This window comes from Schistocerca americana, chromosome 1 (assembly GCF_021461395.2).
Source record: "Schistocerca americana isolate TAMUIC-IGC-003095 chromosome 1, iqSchAmer2.1, whole genome shotgun sequence".
Classification (NCBI taxonomy): domain Eukaryota; kingdom Metazoa; phylum Arthropoda; class Insecta; order Orthoptera; family Acrididae; genus Schistocerca; species Schistocerca americana.
Genome location: NC_060119.1, coordinates 730,922,209 through 730,944,754, shown reverse-complemented (window position 1 = coordinate 730,944,754; position 22,546 = coordinate 730,922,209).

The window sequence follows — 22,546 nt, the reverse complement described above, 5'->3', positions numbered from 1 at the left end:
TAATTTTGTTTGTAAGCGGAAACAATCAGTCGCCTTCTGTTAACAATGCGCGTCGCATGAAAGACGTGACTGGCAGTAATTGTCTGGGCTGACTCAACTACACATTGTGGAAACAAAATTGTAAATATTTGCCAAGATACCAGGGAAACTTTCCCTGGCGACTCTTAGGAGAGAGCCGGTATAAACAAAGCCCAAGTAGGTAAGCATAAAGCAGTCGTTTCGTTAGTTACAAAATTCTTTGGTGAACGATTCGTTTCTGCCATGTAACATGGACAACAATGATTGTTCACCTGAAGAACTTTGTGAATGTTTTATGCTTATCAAAGATGTATCCAGGAATATTCCATTGGAAGGATCGCAATGGCGGAACCGAGGATAGGCGTTTATGTGAGGTTCCGGGTTTCCGGTGAAACTCTGGAAGCGGAGGGAAGCCACCTGCTGGGATTTCCTGGCGACCATTCCCGCGGAGTTCAGTGAGCCGTGGGGTCCAGCAGTCCACCTCCGAAGCGACCGGCGTGGCGAAAGCTGCGACCTGTGCACTGCGCCGCAGAGATTACACAGCAAGAAAAGGGACTGCAAGAGGCCCGACCGCGTTCCTCGTCATGCATGAAGCTCGCCCACGCCCGTAGCGCACCGCTCGCTGCAGCGGCGTCGTACGGCTTGTAATGGGAGACCCTTTTCTAACATAGCCTTTTTTATACAGAAATAATCGATACCATGTATACTGTCCATTCTTGTATACGTGAACACTCTCGACTGCTTTACTGAAAGAATTTCATTTGATTTTGTATACGATGTATTATCTTCCAGGCTAAAATGTGTAAAAAGAAGTTAATTTGTTATAATCGATATGTACTAACGGTTAAAATCATTCTTGTTTTAGAAATAATTGAAATTAGAAATCCTGGCATACTTAAAATTCATGTTATTAATTGCACAATCTAACGCTAATTATTAATTTTATTTCTGGTTTCATTTATTAAATAATGATGTGGCTTAGTAAAGATTCTTCTTTTCTGAAGAAAGTATGCAAACTCTGTTGCTTTGTAAACTCTTTGGAATATTGTGAGTATCGCAGAATGTAGTAGTAGTGGCCATGCCCCTGATGGAAACGCACGTGCCCTTTTTTTTTAAATTTTCTCTACAACAATGTAACTGATGATTGTATGAAAACGGAAACTGAGAAGTCAATGTGATATAGAAGAAAGGGATAAAATAAAAGAAAATCATAGCAGCAGATAGATCTTCATCGGTTATTCAGTCATCAGGAACCCACGACGTTAAATCAAAATTTCAGCAGCAAGAATGTACCTGTAGACGAAAAACTTGGAGCCAACAACAAGACAAAATGAAGATAAGTAAAATGTTTTTCTTTTGTATATCCTACGCCTCTCGAAGCTTTTCGAACTAATGAAGACACTAAGAAAAGTTTAATAGTGATGTGTTGGAGGGTAAGATTACAGGTTCCCGCCAGCTTGCAGAGAAACAGCGGCCGCAGTGCTGAGCCGTTATCGTCCATCAAAGATGCGTGATAGCAGTTCCTTCTAGAGGAAACAGCGTCTGCATGCTAGGTCGTTCGCCTTCAGGTGGATGCACTAATCTGCATGTACTTCCAACTAGAACTTTAGCTACGCACGTATATATGGATGAAATCCTCGCGTGCATGAACTTGTGCAGCTGCAATACGTGATGAATTCGTTATTGCCTGTTTTTGGCCTCCAGACGTCATTCACTCAGCCAGCCTCCGTTGCATGATGACATAAAATAGTTAGTAAAACACACACATACATATGCACAGAACAATACAAACACACACGCATGTGAGTAATTCGATATACAGGGTCAATCAGCTGCCCCTACTGCTATTGTTCTATGCATCCCGCATTGTTATAGCTCGACTTCATAAACCACATGACAGATTTTCATATTCTCTCGCTCGTTATGAGCTACAGAAAAAAAATGAGCAGGACCTTTTCGTAGGAATATTAATGTAGTTAAATTTTATACTGGGATACGTTTTCGTTGGAGGCCACGGTTTTCGAATTATTCAAGGAAAACGTACAAAAGTGACATTCAAACGCACTTCCACCGCATCCTCCACCAGTCAGGATTCCTAGTATGTTGTTCGTGGCACTCCCTCCTACCACTGAGCAAAAATTTCCGACTACACGAACTGTTCCCGATATTCGACTTCTTTTTGTCTCTATTGATTGTGCTGTTACCCCACCAGCATAGTCGGCTTCTTCGTTAACATCATTAATTTAAACGTGCCTGTTATGATGATGAACGAAAAACGAATTTTGTAAACGTTGCGCTAAAAGTAATTACGTTGACACTTCGATCCAAACTTAGCCCTCACAGGCAGAGTCATAAGGCCTTACGAATACAACGATGTAATTGTTTATTTTATGCTGTTAAAATTCACAAAATTATCAAAGATGTCAGCTTCACATTTCTTAAATGCTGGACTGAGCTGGTGTCGTAATAATCGATCAAGACCGAAAAAGGTCGAATGAGGGGAAATAACTTGTGCAGTCGCACTTCTTTTTTACAGTGCTAGGAGGGAGTGCCATGAACAAATACAAGAAATCCTGACCGCTGGGGGCTGAGTGTGAGAGTGGGGTCACTTTTGTAAGTTTTCCTTGAATAACTTGAAAACTAGGGCCTCCAGCGGAAACGTATACCAAACCAAAATTTAACTACGTCAAATTTCCTGCAAAAGGGCCCTGTTCTTTTATTTATGTAAGATTAATAGTTTGCGCTTAGCGAGTGAGGTCATATGAAAATCTCGCGCATCATATACGAAAGCCAGCTATAACATTGCGGGTTGCATAAAGCGACAGCGGTAGGGGCAACTGAAGCACCCTGTATGTTTGGATTTCACCGCGTGATTTGTTGCCAACAAAGTTTTCACACTAGTAGATAGCTGTCATTCGCACGTCATTAGACTCTCTAGTAATGGTTTCTTGTGTTATCGGTCAATTTTGTTTTGACCTTGGCTATATTGACCATACAGGCACACATGTATTGTAAGATTTCTTAATAAGAATGTATTACATTTTGTTTTCAGGTTTAAACTACAATTTCGTTTAAAGAAATACATTGCATTTGAAAGTTGCCTGTTCATTCGCCGATTTCATTTTCACCCATTATGTTTTGCTTTTAACGGATCACGACACTTATCTTTCCAATACTTGCCTAACTCTGCTTTATTCAGCTCTGATTGATCGAAATAAGCTCTTTAAGCAACGCCTTCGAATGCCCATAGAGACACTTTTGCATTTTTGGCACATCGGTTTGTCTATTAACGAATGATAAGTCTTCGTGGATTTGAACCCGTGAGTTCTTCCTTGTCTGAAAAAGCTATCGCTAATCTGGTGTATCATCTCGTCAAGTTCAGTTCTGTTTCTGAGTTCGGGAGGAAGACTGGCTTTGTCTGGTGTGGATCTGAGATGATTTAGACATTCTACATTGATGACGGAATTGGGTGAGATCATTTCAATTAGTTGCTGCGGTTAGATTGTTTACGAACTGCATTCTACATTTCTGCACTGTTCACTCGTTATTACAACGCTTTCAGTGTTGGGACAGTATTCTTCAGCATGGTGAAATGGAACCTAATGGCTGGCTTAATTTTGGTTAAATTATGGTCATGAATGTTATTTTTTAATCTGTCATGGTGTAGATTCTCAGTTATCCTACTCAACTGAATTATAAAAGAGTTGTTGTCTTATTTAAAGTTGTGTACTGAGAACTTGTAGTGTATAAATTGTTCGTTGAGAAATTCATGCCTGTTTGTATTGATTTGGGGACACATGTGGGAACTTTCTTTGATTATTTGCCTCTAAAACAAGTCATTTATTTGCTACTTGCACGTGATACAGTGCCATGCTGCTACACAGCCATATTGCTTTCACTTGTTGAGTATAATCACAGTCCGTGCACATTCTGATGCATCAGAAGCAACTCACCGAATTAAGTTAGAAATTGCAGAACATTAGAAATAAGTATTCTCTCTTAGCACGAATTTGCGTTTTAGATACAGAAAGGTAGGTAGATAACTGCTGTTATACCGATCACTCCTTTTTTAATTTGTTGATGAGTGATTTGGAATTTTACCGACACTTTAGGGAGAAATCGTATTGATAATTTATGAGTGGATGGTTTCTCTCAAACATGTAATCATTCATTCTAGACGTGAAAGGTTTCGTGTGCAATGCTGGACGCTATAAGCAAAAAGCACACACTTCATTGGTCAGTTTCTTAATGTAAATGTCGTGTGACTAGGACCTCCCGTAGGGTAGACCATTCGCCGGGTGCAAGTCTTTTGATGTGACGCCACTTCGGCGACTTGCGCGTCAATGGGGATGAAATGATGATGATAAGGACAACACAACACCCAGTCCCTGAGCGGAGAAAATCTCAGACCCAGCCGGGAATCGAACCCGTGCCCTTAGGATTGAGATTCTGTCGCGCTGACCACTCAGCTACCGGGGGCGGAAACTTTCTAAATGAAATTCATTTGTACGTAACTTAATGTGTGTATGTGAATATTCTGTTAAACATTGTTAACCGGACGGTGTTCTCAGCATTTTTTGTATTGCCGTTTGAGTATTCCCCACACAGCCGTCTAACGAAGTAAATCATGTTCGTTCAATTGACATACAGCGAGATTCAGCGGGGTTAGAGCACTTTCACAGAGAGACATGTGCACAGAGTGACACTTAAACACAGAGCCTGCGCCTCTAACCGGCTTTTCACAGGTACATGCACACTAAGAAGTCTTTTTAATTTGTTGATGAGTGATTTGGAATTTTACCGACACTTTAGGGAGAAATCGTATTGATAATTTATGAGTGGATGGTTTCTCTCAAACATGTAATCATTCATTCTAGACGTGAAAGGTTTCGTGTGCAATGCTGGACGCTATAAGCAAAAAGCACACACTTCATTGGTCAGTTTCTTAATGTAAATGTCGTGTGACTAGGACCTCCCGTAGGGTAGACCATTCGCCGGGTGCAAGTCTTTTGATGTGACGCCACTTCGGCGACTTGCGCGTCAATGGGGATGAAATGATGATGATAAGGACAACACAACACCCAGTCCCTGAGCGGAGAAAATCTCAGACCCAGCCGGGAATCGAACCCGTGCCCTTAGGATTGAGATTCTGTCGCGCTGACCACTCAGCTACTGGGGGCGGAAAGTTTCTAAATGCGCAGGCAGACTCGGTCACACCAGAGCAGTGAGCAATCATGTATGGCTTCAGGTTGGTTCATTAACGCGTTTCGTGGGAAATTTATTTTTAAGACTGTTGTTTTAATGAGAGCTGACAATGAAATTCAACATCGCTTTTAATGTTTTGATGACGCAGAGAATGGGAGGCAACTAAGTAAGAAACGTAGTGTTTCTTTCGACTGTTGCACGATTATTATAACTGCCGTTTCAGGAGGAAATTTAAATTGACAGATCCCCCTGCTTGTCACGAGAAAATTTACCTGAGCAAATGAGGAGACAATCGGCATCTTCATTAGTGCGTACACTGTTGTCCAGAACACTATTGAGGGCGGACGAAACATCATTCTCCGAATGATATGATTCTTGTTTCCTAGGCTTTGGTGGCCTTTGCTTCTTTTTCTCCGGTTTATTTGTTGCTATCGTCGATTCTTCAACAGATCTGCTCTTCCCCTGGTGCCTAACGTGTTCTTTATTTGTGGAACGGGCGAGATTTGCAAAGGTGTAATTTCAGATGTGGCAAAAGATAGTCCCGTCTCTACTTTGACATTAACCTTTCCATCTTTAGAAGTCACAGCTCCTTTAGATGGTTCATTGCCTGGATCATTGGATAAATCCTCAATTATTCCTTAATTGCTGGCAATGAAACCAACATCAGTGAAAATACGAGGGTTTAACTGGTATATTCCTGTCACCCTAAATCCATTTACTGGAAACTCCCTCGTCTGTAATTTGAAATAGGCCTTCTCAAACAGATCGGCGATGTACACGTTTGTAAATGGACGTGCATTTTCCCTCATCCATACTCGTACTGGCTCGGAGTAATTGGTTTTCGAAGGACTCGTGAAAGTTCTATCCAGCGGTTGTATCTTGTGGGAGGCATGAGGAGACAGACACAGGATGGTCACATGGTTCTTGCGTGCGAGATTTATAACATTCAGATTTCTTGAATGGCTATAATGCCCGTCCAGAATGAGAAGCCGGCCGATGTGGCCGAGCGGTTCTAGGCGCTTCAGTCTGGAACCGCGCGACCGCTACGGTTGCAGGTTCGAATCCTGCCTCGGGCATGGATGTGTGTGATGTCCTTAGTTTAGTTAGGTTTAAGTAGTTCTAAGTTCTAGGGGACTGATGACCCCAGATGTTAAGTCCTATAGTGCTCAGAGCCATTTGAACCAGAATGAGAAGCACCGGTGAATCTGCTGTTGGCTTCGCCTTTCTCAGGAAATGTTGAAACCAGTGAGTGAGGAGCTGGCTTTGAATCCATAAAGAGGGGTGGCACGTAGTAATGGACCCACGTAGAACTCATCTCGTTATCTGAATGCTGATGTCTTTACGAGTGAGTTTCATCATGGGCGGGACAAAATTTCATATAACACTGATGCAGATGACAACGGCCGCAAGTGATCCACGCTCCGCAGAAGGGATGGCTGTTACTTGTCACTTTCCCTTTCTTGCAATGACGCGGGGAGCTTGGCTCTGCACAGTGCTTAGACCAGATTCGTCGACGTTATATTTTTTTCTCCATTTCCTGTGTCAGCTGAGAGGAAAATGTTGCCATATTTGCTCTTGTGAAATCTATAGACCTACTGAATGAGGTTGCTTTGGCTTTTCGAATCGAAATATCCTTTAAATACGAATATTTTAGGCTAGGTTTCAGTGTGACCGTTATTGATTCGAACGAAACAACAAGTTTACTGTTACAAGTCACCGTTTATTTATATCCACAACGCGATTCAAAGTTTAGAGGTTTAACCTTTGAAACGCGTTGTAGATATAAATAAACAGAAATATCCTTTTTTTGGTTCAAAAAAATGGTTCAAATGGCTCTGAGCACTATGGGACTCAACTGCTGAGGTCATTAGTCCCCTAGAACTTAGAACTAGTTAAACCTAAGGACAACACAAACATCCATGCCCGAGGCAGGATTCGAACCTGCGACCGTAGCGGTCTTGCGGTTCCAGACTGCAGCGCCTTTAACCGCACGGCCATCCTTTTTTTGAAGCTTCAATAAAAGAAGTAACCACCCTCTTCCAGCCAGTGCATCCAAAATGGTAACTCGAAATTCCATCTGTTGGAGATCCTTTCGGGTAAGACCAAAAACTTTTCTCTCCATCATCACGCTATAATCGATCAGCTGCTGTTTTTGTTCTGGAATCAGAACAGTTTTTAGCCCAAGGTTGATCTCCGTGGCTATATCAGCTGGCAAATCTGATTTTACAGGCCTAATTAGAGTGGCCCTTGAGAACTTGGAACGTCTTTGCTGCCTTCAAGGTGCCCATCTATCATTCTCTAACATTTTTAATTGCAGTTGAATAGCAGACTCATCCCATTTCACTCGAACTCGTGAAGTTATTTCTGAAGCAACATCTATAAATAAAGCCGGTTGCGATAGCATGGTACAGATATGTAATACTACGGCACAAATACGGAATATTAGTATTCCATATTAGTGACACAGCGCTCTTGAAATTCAAAAATGTAAATGAAATCGAAAATTAAATTTCAATACACAACAAACACGCCATTTTACATCTTAGCTAAACGTCTGTATAGAAAATATATTAATAACAGTTTACGTATTGTAACAAGAATGACACTGAAAACAATCAACCAGCTACAAATAATGTTCCTAGCGATTTCGTTAAAATAGATTCACTCACTGTCAATGGCTGCAGAGTACAATATGAAGGCATCCCGAAGCAGTCTACAGCTGCCGAATGAAGCTTTCAAGCAGCTCACCAGAGAACAGCACTTGCAAGGCGAGAAACCATAGCATTTCATATTACTACGCCTATTTCAGATTTGTACCTCTTCCTCCACTTTAAAAATCAAGTAAAACAAAAAAAATCCTGTTAAATTTTGTCTACCTCTAAAACTGTTTTCCTCTATTCGCTTACACTGTCGTAAATACCTATTTACTGCAACTCTAATTACTTGTACTTTATGGTTGAATGGCTACCTCCCCTGGCGACGAGAAGGCTATAAGATCGTCACCAGCGCCATGCTGGAGGTCTTTGGCAACGTAGTGAGTTGGGCAGAGGCTTTAATTGCTCGAAAGACATCTTGTGTGGAGTGAAAGTGAACTCCATCCTGCCCCAGCGTTCGCAGGCCGCATGAAAAGGCCAGAAAGCGCCTTGGCAGCGTTCCTAACCGTTCCACTTGTTGCTCGCGCCGGCCTTTAAGCGCTACATGGGCTGTAAACTTGAGCCTGGATTAGGATATCTCCTCTCGTGGCGCAGTAATTACAGCATCTGCAGCAGGAAACTATCCTGCCAGCATGTAGCTTTATCTCTGGAAATTACTAGTCCGTTCCAGCAACCGGAGGCAAAAGCACATCACTATACGTTTTAACAAACGTTGTATTCACTTTCTTGCAGCGCTGTCCTGTGCCAATTTGCGTGCAGGGAGGTGTTGTCCAAAATTTTGTGTACTTCCGGTAGCAGAAGTGTCGAAACGTTACTTGGCTATTTACGAGCAATGCGTGTGTTAGATGTGTTAGCAAAATATAAAAAACGAATTTCAAGTCTAAAAGACAAAATACATCAAACAGAGTCAACCACTTAAAATCCGAGAGTTCCTCCGCTTTTTTTCTGTTTTTCGTACATTCGTTTCCATAAATTAAAGAAGATGGTTCAAATGGCTCTGAGCACTATGGGACTTACCTGCTGAGGTCATCAGTCCCCTAGAACTTAGAACTACTTAAACCTAACTAACCTAAGGACATCACACACATCCATGCCCGAGGCAGGATTCGGACCCGCGACCGTAGCGGTCGCGTGGTTTCAGACTGTAGCGCCTAGAACCGCTCGGCCATTCCTGTCGGCCAATTTAAAGAAGAGTAACACTTTATCGAAAAGGCTAACTTTGTATCAAATACGATAAAAACTGGGCACGTTAAATTGCATAAAAAACATCAGAAAACAATTCAAAACAGCGGTATGCAACTTGATTTCGCTATTTGCGCAGCAAATTAATTGATGACGAAATAGGGAAGATATAAAATGTTGACTGGCAGTTACAAGAAAAACATTTCTGAAAAAGAAGAATTTGCTAATATGTTATATACATTTAAGTGTTGAAAGTAGGCTGGACTGTAGCCTTGCGCGGAACTGAAACGTGAACGACAGGAAATTCAGATTAGAAGAGAATAAAAGCTTTCCAAATGTGGTGCAACAGAAAAATGCTGAAAGATTGGTAGATCGAATAGCAGGGAAGGTATCGGTTGATAGGACACATCCTGAGACATCAAGAAATAGCCAATTCCGTAATGGAAGGAAGTGCGGGCGGTATAATTTGCACAGCCGCTTCAAATGGGTGCAGATTGCAGTAGTCACGTGGAGATGAAGAGGCTTGCACAGAGCAGACTAGCATGCAGAGCTGCACCAAACCAGTCTTCGGACTGAAGACCACCACCACAACAAGAAAAACAACAAACATCAGGGATCAATCTCAGAAACAAATTAAAACAAAAGAAATTAGAATTAGAATTACAAAAGTGATCCAGTTGTTCTGCAGTTCTCAGTTATGTTATTCTCTAACCACATCACTTTCGGTAAGATGCGAGTATTATGTTTTCATTGAGTTATTCTTTGTAGTTAAAAATTTTTGCTTTCAAAATTTTAATAGTGTTAACAGCCTGTTTTGGGTGTTGTATTTTAGCCATAGAAGACTACTGAATTATATCGTGTTGTTTTGGAGTCACCTTGCACCTCGAGATTCCACTGTGAAGTGGATTCTGAGCTGACGTATAGGAAAAGGGCAGTTCGAACGATGGAATGCTGGATCGCGGCTATTCGTTACGGAACGCCTTAAACGTCTTAGTTTCGTTCAAGATGTAATGTTGTCATTTTGGCATGCATTAAGAAATAACGAATGAGAAAGGCGGTTATGCGTTAACAAAGCACAGTTGTGCTACAAAACCAAAACTCTGTCAAGCAGAACGTTTACCAAATAAATTATGAGTAGTTGTTAACCCTATTGCATCAAATGACGAGCTGCAGGCGCGTGAAGCTGCTGTGGCATTCAAATCGTATGAAGAAGCTCAACTAGCAAATGCGCACTTCTCTATACGAATGCACGGAGTTCAGTTTCTAGCTAATACGTGGCTCTTAAATTTAATCAAAAACGTGTGTCGTAAGAGCAGTGAAAAGAAAAACCCTGCTGCATCGACGGTTGACTCGGTGGCCAACGTTGCACAGCAGCTGCTGGAGACTGCTCATGTGCCTCGGTACTCTGTTCGCGGTCTACCATCAGCAAGTACCTCTCCCATGGGCGGCCGCAACAGGGTGGGGGTGAGGTGGGGGGGGGGGGGGCATTGGGGCTAGTAGCCCCTAACGAGAAATTATTTAGTTTACGAATATGAAAACTACCTATAGCGGCAGCGCCCGAATTTTTATGTCCTAAAATACCAAGAAAATTAATAAAGTGACTTGAAAAATGTCGATAAAATAACTCAAAATGAAATAAAACATAGCACATAGTTATAAAATGAACTGGAATAACGAAAAATTTGGTAGAAAGTTGGAACTGAAATTACAAAAAGGATAATTTAAAATCGCAATTTTTTTCTTTAAAAATCTCTTTCTTTGAAGACGCGCGAAATTTGTCGTATAACCATTGCAGCAGCTATCAAAGTATATGACAGAAAACATGCACAGGTTGTTGAAAGCGAGGGAACGTCTGTTGTCAGACAACACGTGCTTGGAATTAGAAAACTCATTAAAATCTGCTAAATTAATTGGGAACCTCTACTTTGATACTTTCCTTTAGTTTCTAAAACGAGTCTGAAAAAATCGAGACAGGAATATCGATATTGTACAATTCAACATTACGTTTGGTATAATGTCGATACAAATATCGACATTTTTGTTTCGATACCCACTTATTTGGTACAAGTTAACAACAGTAAGGGACGCAACAAAGACAATATGCAAATGAACCAGCAGTTTACGTACTTTCAACATTTACGAACAAATTCTTGAGCAACATTGTTGCGTTTCTGCCAGAGATGAGCTATGTGCATTACACGTTCCTACCAAAATCTAAAGATTAATGTCATAAATGGACGGTAAACACAAACTTTTTTTTGTAAATGAAGTAAATGAAGTAAAATCTTGAAAATAGCATCGTTCTTGAAAGGTAAGTACATTACCTCACATATATTATGAAAAATGTGTAGCCAGAATATTCGTGAGTTTAGTACTTGTGAACAATGCGTAGACCATAAGGAAAGAACGATTACATAACAAATTCCGGGCATTGCTAATAATGAAATGAAACTGTCGATCGACTGAGAATGAGTGACGAAAATACTGCGTGTATACACGGTCCCTTTGAGACGATATCAATTGTGAGAGTTCTGTCTCGGAAATACCAAATACGGGTATCGAAACCAAAATATTGATATTTGTATCAAAATTGTACCAAAAGTAACGTTCATTTGCGTTACTTTTTTAGACTTGTTTTAGAAATTAAGGAACGAGTCACCCTTCCAGACACCACATCACTAGTTGCACATGTATTCATAAACATCAAATGGCTGTTGGTGTAACAAAACAGTTGCATGACAAAACACGATGCACAAAAGCTTACAGCTTTCAAATTTAAAGAATTAACAACTGTCAGGCCCTAATTGAAAGTAACATATTGTGTTACAATTACTTTCATTTGCTGAAGATGAGAGGTGCAACTTTAACTACACTGTCGGTCAGATTAATATTCCTATTTTAGGTTGTGATCTCCACGTACCGCAGTACTGTATTTGGTATGTGTGGTTTATGACTTTTTTCCATGAGGAAATTGTGGGCAGAGTGTTCATATAACTGCGTATCTAGCCTCTAGAGAACTTGTACCCGAGGGGCCATGGTGGAGGTGACGGAGAACAGGAGAAAGATGGATGTCAGGTCATAAACGTTTTGTCCAGTTACATGGCTGCGCGAGTGATTCGCGGTAGCAGCGCTCTGTGGATTTTACCTGCAGAGGGACTGCGGATGGTGGCACTCCTCTCTTCCCACTTAGGGTCAGAGCAGGAGCGCTGGCTCGTAAAACGTGTTACCTGTTCCAGGCGACAGCCCCTCATGAAGGTGCCCAGTTGGCGGAAGGTGGGTGGAGGAAGCCATTTAAGAGAGACTACTGTAATCTGAGCTTTCGTGCAAACTGCGGGACGGTCATAAAATTACAAGCATTCGCATGTTAAAGCTGGAACGATGTGAACAGAGCGGCTGGTGCACATGTTTAGTGGAGGCAAGAATGTAACTCCCCTGATGCCAGGAAACTGCCACGTGCTTTTAATGAGTGGCAAAAACATATATTTTATGGGTATGACTGTCTGGGAAGTTTAACAGCCTTCCTTCAGAACTTGGAAATGGTCAGTCTGGAAAGATTAGATCTCTCCGTAAATGACGGACTGTGGTCCCATCTGAGTCGGCTGCCTGTCGTTTGACGATTTCAGCATGGACCGTTATACCTGTGAGTCAAACTGGTTCGGCCAGACCAGTGAAGGTGCATCGCACACTACAATCTGCCGGGATTTCAGGGCTCTGATAGTTCTGCTTTCTAATAATCAGGACTCCCGTCTGTGTAGTCTGCAAGTTTTGGTGGATGTGTCAAAACATTGCAGCTGTCGCAGTGCGCTGCGCATCCCCAACAGCGTGCTGTTTTCTGCTGCCGCCTGAATCGAGGTGAAAGGGTAAAGTATTGCTGCACCAGTATTGCTGGCCCAGTTCTAGTCAAATGGAATCAGCTATGACCAAGTGCACCACAAAGTACGGTTCACGGAGAACAGGGAGCTGTGAATATCATTGAACTGGGCCACACAGTGGTTCAAAAATGGCTCTGAGAACTACGGGACTTAACATGTGAGGTCATCAGTCCCCTAGAACTCAGAACTACTTAAACCTAACTAACGTCACACACATCCATGCCCGAGGCAGGATTCAAACCTGCGACCGTAGGGGTCGCGCGGTTCCAGACTGTAGCGCCTAGAACCGCTCGGCCACTCCGGCCGACGGCCACACAGTGGGTTCATGTAAACAAAGTCAGATTGCGTTGTAAGAGCAATTAATTGAGGGGAGAATTTTGTATAGTTTCCACCCCAATAAATGCTTTGCCAATCAAACACCATCCCTTTTCTGATTTAAGTTTGTCAATTTTTTTGTAAGATTTATCAACTCCATTGTACTTATAAAAGGGTAAATAAAACTTGTCATTAATTCGGTAAACTTAAATACGCCATTGTTCTCATTTATACTCCTCCAACCACTCACTGTTTTTATTTTATTGTGGTGATACATGAATACACCAGCAATTCAAAATTTACTTGTATTAAATTCGTTAATTTGATGATGAGTTTGAGTTTATAACACTCTAACGTATTTCACTCTTCCCTAACAACCGATCCTTTAGTCCTGTCACAGGAAAGACACATATATAACTAACGTGCCGTGAAACATGGTAATGTTACCATCCGAGAGGATTTCGAAGTCTGACCGCGCGTGTGTCTAATGGACAAGGGCATCGGACTATAATTTCGAACTTGGTGAAATTAACAGAAAAACCTAACGGACTTTAACCTTGGCAGTTAATGAAAGTGGTAAAATCATAAATGAATGAAAAACATGAACGGTCGCCAGCCCACTTTGGCACATTAATTTGAAAATATGTATTTGAGAAAATTGAATATTAGTTATTGAAGTTAATTTCTTTGAGATTTCCCTTTGAATAGCAAACAGGATACAGACTGACACTATGCACCCTGTACTGTGTGTAGTAGCAGATACCAATAACGCACACACCAGTAAATTATGGGGAGTAAATTTGCACCAAGCTCATACTTATAATAGCCACACGCAAGAGCACTACTATCTGACATGATTAACACAAATAAAGATGAATAACATCATAAATACACTGTTTAAGCTTCTCAACAGTTTTCCTTAGTAATAGTAATAGTTCAATTTTTTCTTAATAGGTGGAGGACATGATGGGGACCCATAAACTAGTATAGTTTCACTATTTTAAACTCTTTGTTTATTGCAATAGTAGAGACTAACTCTGAAAGCTAATTATTCACTTCACTTGGAGTAGTTCATAAATTACTTTTCAAAATAATGAAATACAACACTGGGCTTAATTAACTTAAAAAAGGAATAGTTCATGATAGAACCCAAAACCACACTATTTTTTAAAATGAGCGTGACTTCACTTCTAACATTACTATCGTACGTCTGTTCATTAAAAATTTGTATGTATTTGCCTTTTAATCACCTGTGAAGCAGATATTCTAGACAATAATATTTACACAATCTTGCACTGTAGTCCTACAAAACTATACTTTGTAATAAACTAAGGATACTTTAGCAAAAGCCTATCCAACTTCACTTTTATGGTTTTAGCTTTAACTTTTACTACTCCTTTTACTTTAGACAAAAAATCACTTTTAAATACTTGAATTGTTCATTTAAATCGGGATACTCGGTCTTAGTAGCACTTAGATGAGGACTCTGCGTAGGTCCTTGATGAGGATTGAAAATATGGTTCTGGACACGAATTCAAGGTTTTATATGGTTTTTTATTGAAACAACACACAAATTAACTTGTCGATGCCCATATACATTACTTAACTGAATGTATGAAGTTTGTGAAGCAGTGGCGAAGATTGGTGGCACGTGACATTGCGGCTAACTGTACTCACGGCTCTTGATGTAAGAATGTTCTATAAAATCTCTTCTTCGAGTCGGATTTTCAACATATTAGATCCATTCCATTATGCTGTGAATACCAAAAAGACCGAATATTAGCCAAATGCACATCCGAGCAAATCCCTTATAATGCAGCTTCTAGTTGCCTCGCTTAGCACCGTCGAAGTGTACCATGCTAAGGCTAGCGACTTACCGCATGTCGTTCACACAAAGGAGCCGCTCCATTCGAAACCAAACCCACCTTTTACATCGTGCCGTGCCACTTCCGTTGCGGAGGGACTTCCCTATAGCTTTCACATGTTACAAATACAATTGCCCTAAGCATGAACCAGCTTTTAACAAACATTTTCATTTTATGAACATACTCTTATGATAATAATTTATCATTTCATTATATTCTTTTGCTTTTTTTCATATTTACATTACAAAACTCTAATTTTCTTGCCATAGGTCGAGGAGTTTAAACAGCACAGAATACCACTTCATAAATTGCAGATACACAGTTACATAATATAAACCTACTTCTAATCGATATAAGTGTTACAAGTTCTGAAGTGGCCACAGATATAGGCAACGAAAGTGGCATGAATAAATTCACTTCTTCCATATATAAAAATTGAGGGTCTAGCTCATGATTTGAAAACTGTTGAGAAGATAATATCTTTTTTTTTAAAAAAAAAGATAATAACATTTTGCATCACTCGGAGATATGTTTATCATTAACGCAAGCGACCCCTTGCAAAGAGGTGTTTATTTATACTATGTGGCAGATGATTGGTTAGTACCTCTGATAGAGCTGGCAACATTATCATACAGGTCGTGCGTGGGGGGAGGGGGGGGGGGAGACTATGCAGTTTCCACATAAATCGATTTGGAACTCAATGCTGAAGCTTGTGGTAGTGGTCCAAAACCCAAAATATGGGACCCCTGGCAAAGAGGTGTTCATTTATACTGTGTGGTCGATGATTGGTTAGTTCTTGTGGTAGAGATAGGTTACATTATCCTACAGGTCATGCGTCAAAAGGAAGACAAAGTAGCTTCCACAAAAATCTACTTGAAACTCGATTTTGAAGATTACAGTAGTGGTTCTAAACGCAAAATACGGGAAATGGTATCCACACGAAACTTTTAATGACAGGAAAACAATTAAATGAAAACAGGACTTACGACGGGACAAAATAACGTGATCGTCGGAACCAAATACGTAAACGTCGGAAAAATGTAAAATCTTTTAATGTAAAAACAGGTTTCATTATAATTATTTCATTGTAATTATATTGTTAGTTTGATTACGTGTACAGCAATGACGAGTTATTGAAAGTATCCTGTAAAGACTAGTAGGAGAAAATGATGATCAAATAACAATGTCGTTAAAATTGCTAAATCACATGTACTCCCTCACTGATTTGAAAACCGAAGGGCGCCCCTGTACTATGAGACTTTACGAAAAAACATGGGCTCATTTCCCGACACACGTACCCCTGACTGAGAAGGAAAAAAACTCAGAAGAGTGCCTGTTACGTGCTACTCAAGAGGAAAAAGAGTGAAAGAGCAGGGCAGCGTAAAAAGTTTGATGTTGCTCTACATCTAGAAGGATGTTTTGTGGTCTCCCATACCCAGTAATCATACTACCTGATAAGTTAACGAGTCGTAGTAGCTGATACGTATTAAATCTGATTCCACAGTGTGCGTACTTAAATACTATCTCATTAGGCAAATCGGTTCAATGAGACCAAATGTTCTTCTTTTTGCATATTTAAAAATAGTCGTTACACTGTCTGCGTATAAAACTTGCCAGCAGCTGGATTCTCAGTGAAGACAGAGTGGTCCTACACATAAAATAAGAATCAACGCGGAAGTGTTTATCTTTTCGAACAAGTATGGCGTCTATCAATTTTTTGTATACTGTTTCTTCGCTGTTTTTTCTGTGCTGCAGTTAGTCTTCACGATGTGTTTGTACCGCATTACCGTGCAAACTCGTTAGTGTAACACGAATATAATTCAGACAGATAGCAAGATCTCCACTGCAAAGATGAGGAGTCATCTCTATAGTCCACAAAAACCACTCAATGTTCACAAGAAACCATTTTTTACGACCAGAAGACGTACCTTCTTATTCAGCAACAAACAGTTTTTGTCTCACTTTGTGGGTCATCGTCCGGTGTCTCAGACAGAAATCATTAGCTCGAGACTATTAAGCAGAACGTGAGTGGCTGTGGCACTAACCAAAAAGGTTAAGAAATAGGGAGACGCCCTTACGCCGAAAAAGTGAAGCCTTCTCTCTGTCTGCGTCCGTAATATTGCTGAGTCTTGATCAGGTGTAGATACTGCTGTGCTGCTTTTCGAAAGAGAATCATAAATTCGTTAAGAACGGTTTACTGCGTTGCCTAAGGCTGTAGCAATAAAATATCAGGCGTTACTTTTCACTAGTAAGTACATTAGCTAAATTAATATTTATGGTTAAAATATGGATTATTCATTTCGACTAAACGACTTCTGATTGTTTGTAGGGTCCCGAAGGACAATGAAGAAAGAAGCTTAGGGATCAACTCACTGCAACGAAAAGACTGGAAAGTGGAAACCATCTGAATATAGCAGAGTATGTTCTGATCATTTCCGCGAAGTTGACATTGATCGAACGTCGTTGTCTTAAGTGAATCAGTGTGTTGTGTACTTTTTGGAATTTGTAGTTTGGCTATTACTCATGTTGTGATGATATTCAATGTGACTGTACTGCATGCTTAAAGTTAGCGTTTTGAGCTAATACAGCGAGTGAATACTGTGACCTGACCAAAAACTTTAGAAATTTTTATCCTTCTTCTTCCTACATGTAATTACGTGTTTGAAAATTCCTCTGCTTTCTTTAAAGTCATTGTACTTTATGAAAGGAAATGAAATGATCGTATGGTATTGCTGGCCGGGAGACCCCATCCGGGGAAGTTCGACCGTCGAGTGCAAGTCTTACTTCAGTCGATGCCACATTGGGTGACTTGCGAGCCGGTGATGAGGATGAAATGATGAGGACAACACAACACCCAGTCTATGAGCGGAGAAAATCTCCAATCGGGCCGGGAATCGAACTCGGGCCCGTTGCATGGGAGGCAATCACGTTACCACCTAAATCAGCAGGCGGACATTGTACTTTATGATTGTTAGATATATGTATAGATATTGGAAAAAAGGGTAGGGTTTAAAAACTAATGTACTTGTGCATTGTAAATCAATTGGTGTGCATAATCTCTTCTTAACTGGTTTTGTGCAGGTTTCTAAAAACTGTCTTATGATTGTCTACAGTACCTAAACGACATGAAGCCTACTGTGTTGTGATGGCTTCTCATGAAGCAGCATAATTGGATTCAAGACTCTTTAGTACAGTTACTCTCTTATTTCACGTAACAATTCATTTCATGTGATAACGTAACTGTATCTCCTGACACATTAAGAAACTACCTTGTCACTGCCAAATTAAAAAGGAGTTGGGCAGAAAAGAAGAAATGGATGGTTCTAGCTTAATATTGATGAGAAATGCATCATCGGGAGGCAAGACTCCACGTTAGCTATATAGCTCCTTCAAGTAGATAATCCGCTTTTAGACTCGAATATAATATATCATTGTGGCCTCTTTTTAAAATGTCTGCGTTGCGTTATTTGTTTGAATTATTGTTTTGTTTGCTATTCTACTGGTGTCCGAGTGATATATACGAGTTCATCCTATGGCGGTAACACTGCTAATTCAGAGTATAGATATTGAGTACAGTTTGTTTTAATATAAGCTGCATTTTTTGAATAAGTATTGCAGTGTCGCAAGTTCCAAAGCAGAGCCATATTTTACCGAGGTCAATACAGGAAATGGCATCTGTGAGATGTAATGTAGAGCAGGACGAGTAGCCATCAAGTTTCCAAGAAAGTAAGGCTCACATTAACTGTACAACAATTAATGCAGTGACTGTCGAACTTTTTCAGTACATCTTTACTTCACAGGTACTCTAGATTAGTTTTTGTTAGCTGCAAGTCTACACATGTCAGGTGTCTTTATTCTTTCATGGTAAAGCTTTTAGAATAACTTTCAATGGCAAAGCCCCCTCAGACTGCTTTATGTTTTACTTGTTAAATGTGTTTCAAAATAGTGCTACAACAAGGCGTGTAGGAGGGGCTTAAGCTTTTATTATTGTTACTGTCGTGGCAACAGACTTTGGATCATAGATTGAGAACCATTGCTCCATTAAGTAGCGATAATTTCTGTGCTTCCAAAATTAGTGAAACGCTACTTTTGTTATTTAATCCATTTTTAACGTTGCCAACAAAACTGCCACGAAATTCAGTCACGCCACCTCGTGAGCCTATTGTATCAATGAAGAGGGAATTTGGACACTCTCTCGGAGGCAAACATGCAGTACAGAAAAAAGATAAAGATCCAGGTACTCCATCTCCAAAAAAGTTTGGATCAGCCTTGACAGCCTTTGCTCAACGTTTATTCTCCAAGAGCGTACTATTATGTGAGAGCTACATTTGACACGTGTTTACCACACCCAAGTACAACAAACAAGTGGTACCAGAGATTGAATGGGGCACCTGGTTTTACGAGTGAGGCATTCGAACCTTTAAACGCGAAAGCTGTTGCAAATGAGTCAGATTATCCTCTCGTCTGCAGTCTTATAATGGATGATATGTCAATAAGGCAACATGCAGACGTTGATGGTGTCGGCACTTTGGCTATGTTGATGCTGGGTCTGATATTGACTCAGATAGTTTGCCAATAGCGAAAGAGGCAACGGTGTTCTTGCTTGTGGCTGTAAATGGCAGCTAGGTATTTTTTAATTGCAGGAATGAACGGAGCCCGAAGAGCAAATTTTCTGAGGAAGTGCATTGTTCTCGCTGAGTCTGCAGCCGTTAAAGTTACGTGCTTAACATATTATGCTGCTGCGTCAAATCTTTCGATGGCAAATGCACATGTTTGTGCTTTGGTACGGTCAGCTTTGCGTACTACTTCCTGTGTTTTTCAGAAACACAAATCTGTTTCACTTTTGTTAGATTCCCCACATATGCTCAAGCTGATAATAAATACTGTAGGGGATAGAAAGGATTTATTTGATAGTGATGACAATGCCCTATCATAGGGCTTCATTGAGGCACTGCACAGACTTCAAGAAAATGAGGGTATCCATCGAGCTAATAAGTTATGTACAAGTCACATCAACTGGGTTAAAAATAAAATGAAGGTAGCACTTGCTACTTAGCTCTTTAGTGACTCACTAGCTGATACTTTTGAGGAAGCATTTTCCATAGGCATATCAGCTTTCGATAGGTGCAGTGCTACTGTAAAGTTCACCTGAGTAATGAATCGGCTATTTGACATTATGAATTCAAGGAGCATGGCACAATCTGGTTGGAGGAAACTAGTCAGTATTTCTAATTATGGTGAGATTCACCATTTCTTTATAGATGCAAGGCAATACGTACTCACACTAAAACTAAAAGGCAGTAACGAACTGGTCATCAGCCGAACAGGAAAACTGGGTTCGCTGGCTTTTTACCATGCATATCAAGTTTATCGCATCCATGTGAGGTGTTTGTACAGGACTATGTGTGTACATCTCTGATTAAGTGTTTGCCCTCTTTACCAATGTTCGCAGGACCATTTAGAAATAATGTTTGGATTGATAAGGTCTCGTAGAGGTTGGAACAACAACCCCACCGCAAAGCGATTTGTAGGGGCATATAAGAAGATACTGGTGAAACATGAAATGAGAGAAATTGGGAAAGGCAACTGTACTGCCCCTGAGCATGTACCAATTCTAACAGTGCCAAATACTTACACACCTATACAGTGTATAAATCTAACAACAGCCAAGAAGTGTCTGCTTTCAAATGGGACTGACAATGCTGTTAGCCATGATCATGACTACAACCTGTCAAGTTATTGCCTACCAGATGTCTCGACCTGCATTTCTGTGTACGTAGTGGGGTTTGTTGTGAGGTATTTAGATAGCAAAATTCATTGTGGAATTTGTGTCACTGTGTTGAGGGGTGAAGTAACCACCCAACTTTCTCTCTGATACCCAAAAAGAGTCGTGGTGGTCTTATTACACCTGCAGATGATGTAGCAGAAGTTTGCATGTGTGCAGAACACGTGTTCTGTCACTAAAATAATGGTGGTAGTCATGTATGCCCTGAGAACTTCATTGACTTGATGGTTAGTGCAGTTCTGAACAAGTGCATCAACAAACCCTTATTTCAGAATCTGAGTGCACACGTGAGGGATCAGTTACTCCTCGACAATCACTTTGTTTTGCTACTAAAAGCAATTTCAATACGGTATTTACATACACGAATGGCCCATGCAACAAAAATGACTTTGCCCACAAGAACCAAATTAGGTTCAATACACTAAACTAATAATATTCGAAGGTCAGTAAACGCGAGTACTGTTTCACTTTTAAACTTACGTAAATTATTGATCTGTTTAAAATAAAATGACATGTGGTTTTACAACATAATTCCAGTGTGAGACACTCCTCCTTTACAAATATTTGTACTTACTGTAATGCCATCTAATCTGTCTAGGATTAGAAGAGTGGAAATCACAAATATGCTTGAAGACATTTTGTTGTTCTAAGGCGCTTCCATTTTCTGAAGATCAGTGCTTCATAGGTATATGAACAAGGAAGGATCAGTACGTTGAGACTTTAAAATACAGGTCTGCAGGAGTCTCTGATTTAGCCAGTTTTATTATTGTAATAATCTTTTCCTGTAGTCTAAATGTTTTTCTGCTACTTATCTTTGTATTTTATTTGAGTTACCTATCGACAGTCATGGATGTAAGAATGAATTCACCTGTTTGGTACACCTTTTATTGCATAATTATTTAGCTACTGCAACAGAATTTCATTATCAATTGCGTCAAAAGCTTAACTAAGATCAAGGAATATGCCACAAACATGTTTCTCATTATCTACTGCAGTTTGTATTTCATCTAGAAAGGCCAAAATAGCAGGCTGGATTGACCTGCCAGTTCTGAATCCATGTTGTGAATTACTTTAATGTATGATTCTTGAGTTTTCCCAGCGTATTTGATAATTAAAATATCCACGGGTGCACTGCCGGTCTACAGTGTCTACAGTGCCCGTTGGACACTGTAGACCGGGAGTACACCCGTGGATATTTTGATTACTTTAATGTATTTATTTAGGAAAGCTGTTCGTTTCCTAAGAAACAGTTCCTCAACAATTTGGGCAAAGCCTGACATAAGTGATACAGGCCTATAGTCTGCAGCTTCACATTTGTCTCCTTTTTTTCATACAGTGGTGGTGTGGTGGTAACTTTTGCATTTTCAGGTTTTTTTGTGAATGTACCACTTATGAACGATGAATAGTAAATGTCTGTTAATGTTTCTACAATAAATACTACACTTACTTTAAAACAGTATGTTGTATGAAGTTTTCAATCCGATTGTTGTCCATTGCTATCTGGTTGTGTCTTGTTATGTATGGTAATCAGGCATTGTGCAGTATTTGAAAAATAACTGTTAAATTTACTAGCCACTACTGCTGCGGTCAGTTATTTTACTACTATTTTCATGAAGTAGTTGTGGTCTAATGAAATTGTACTTGTTTCTT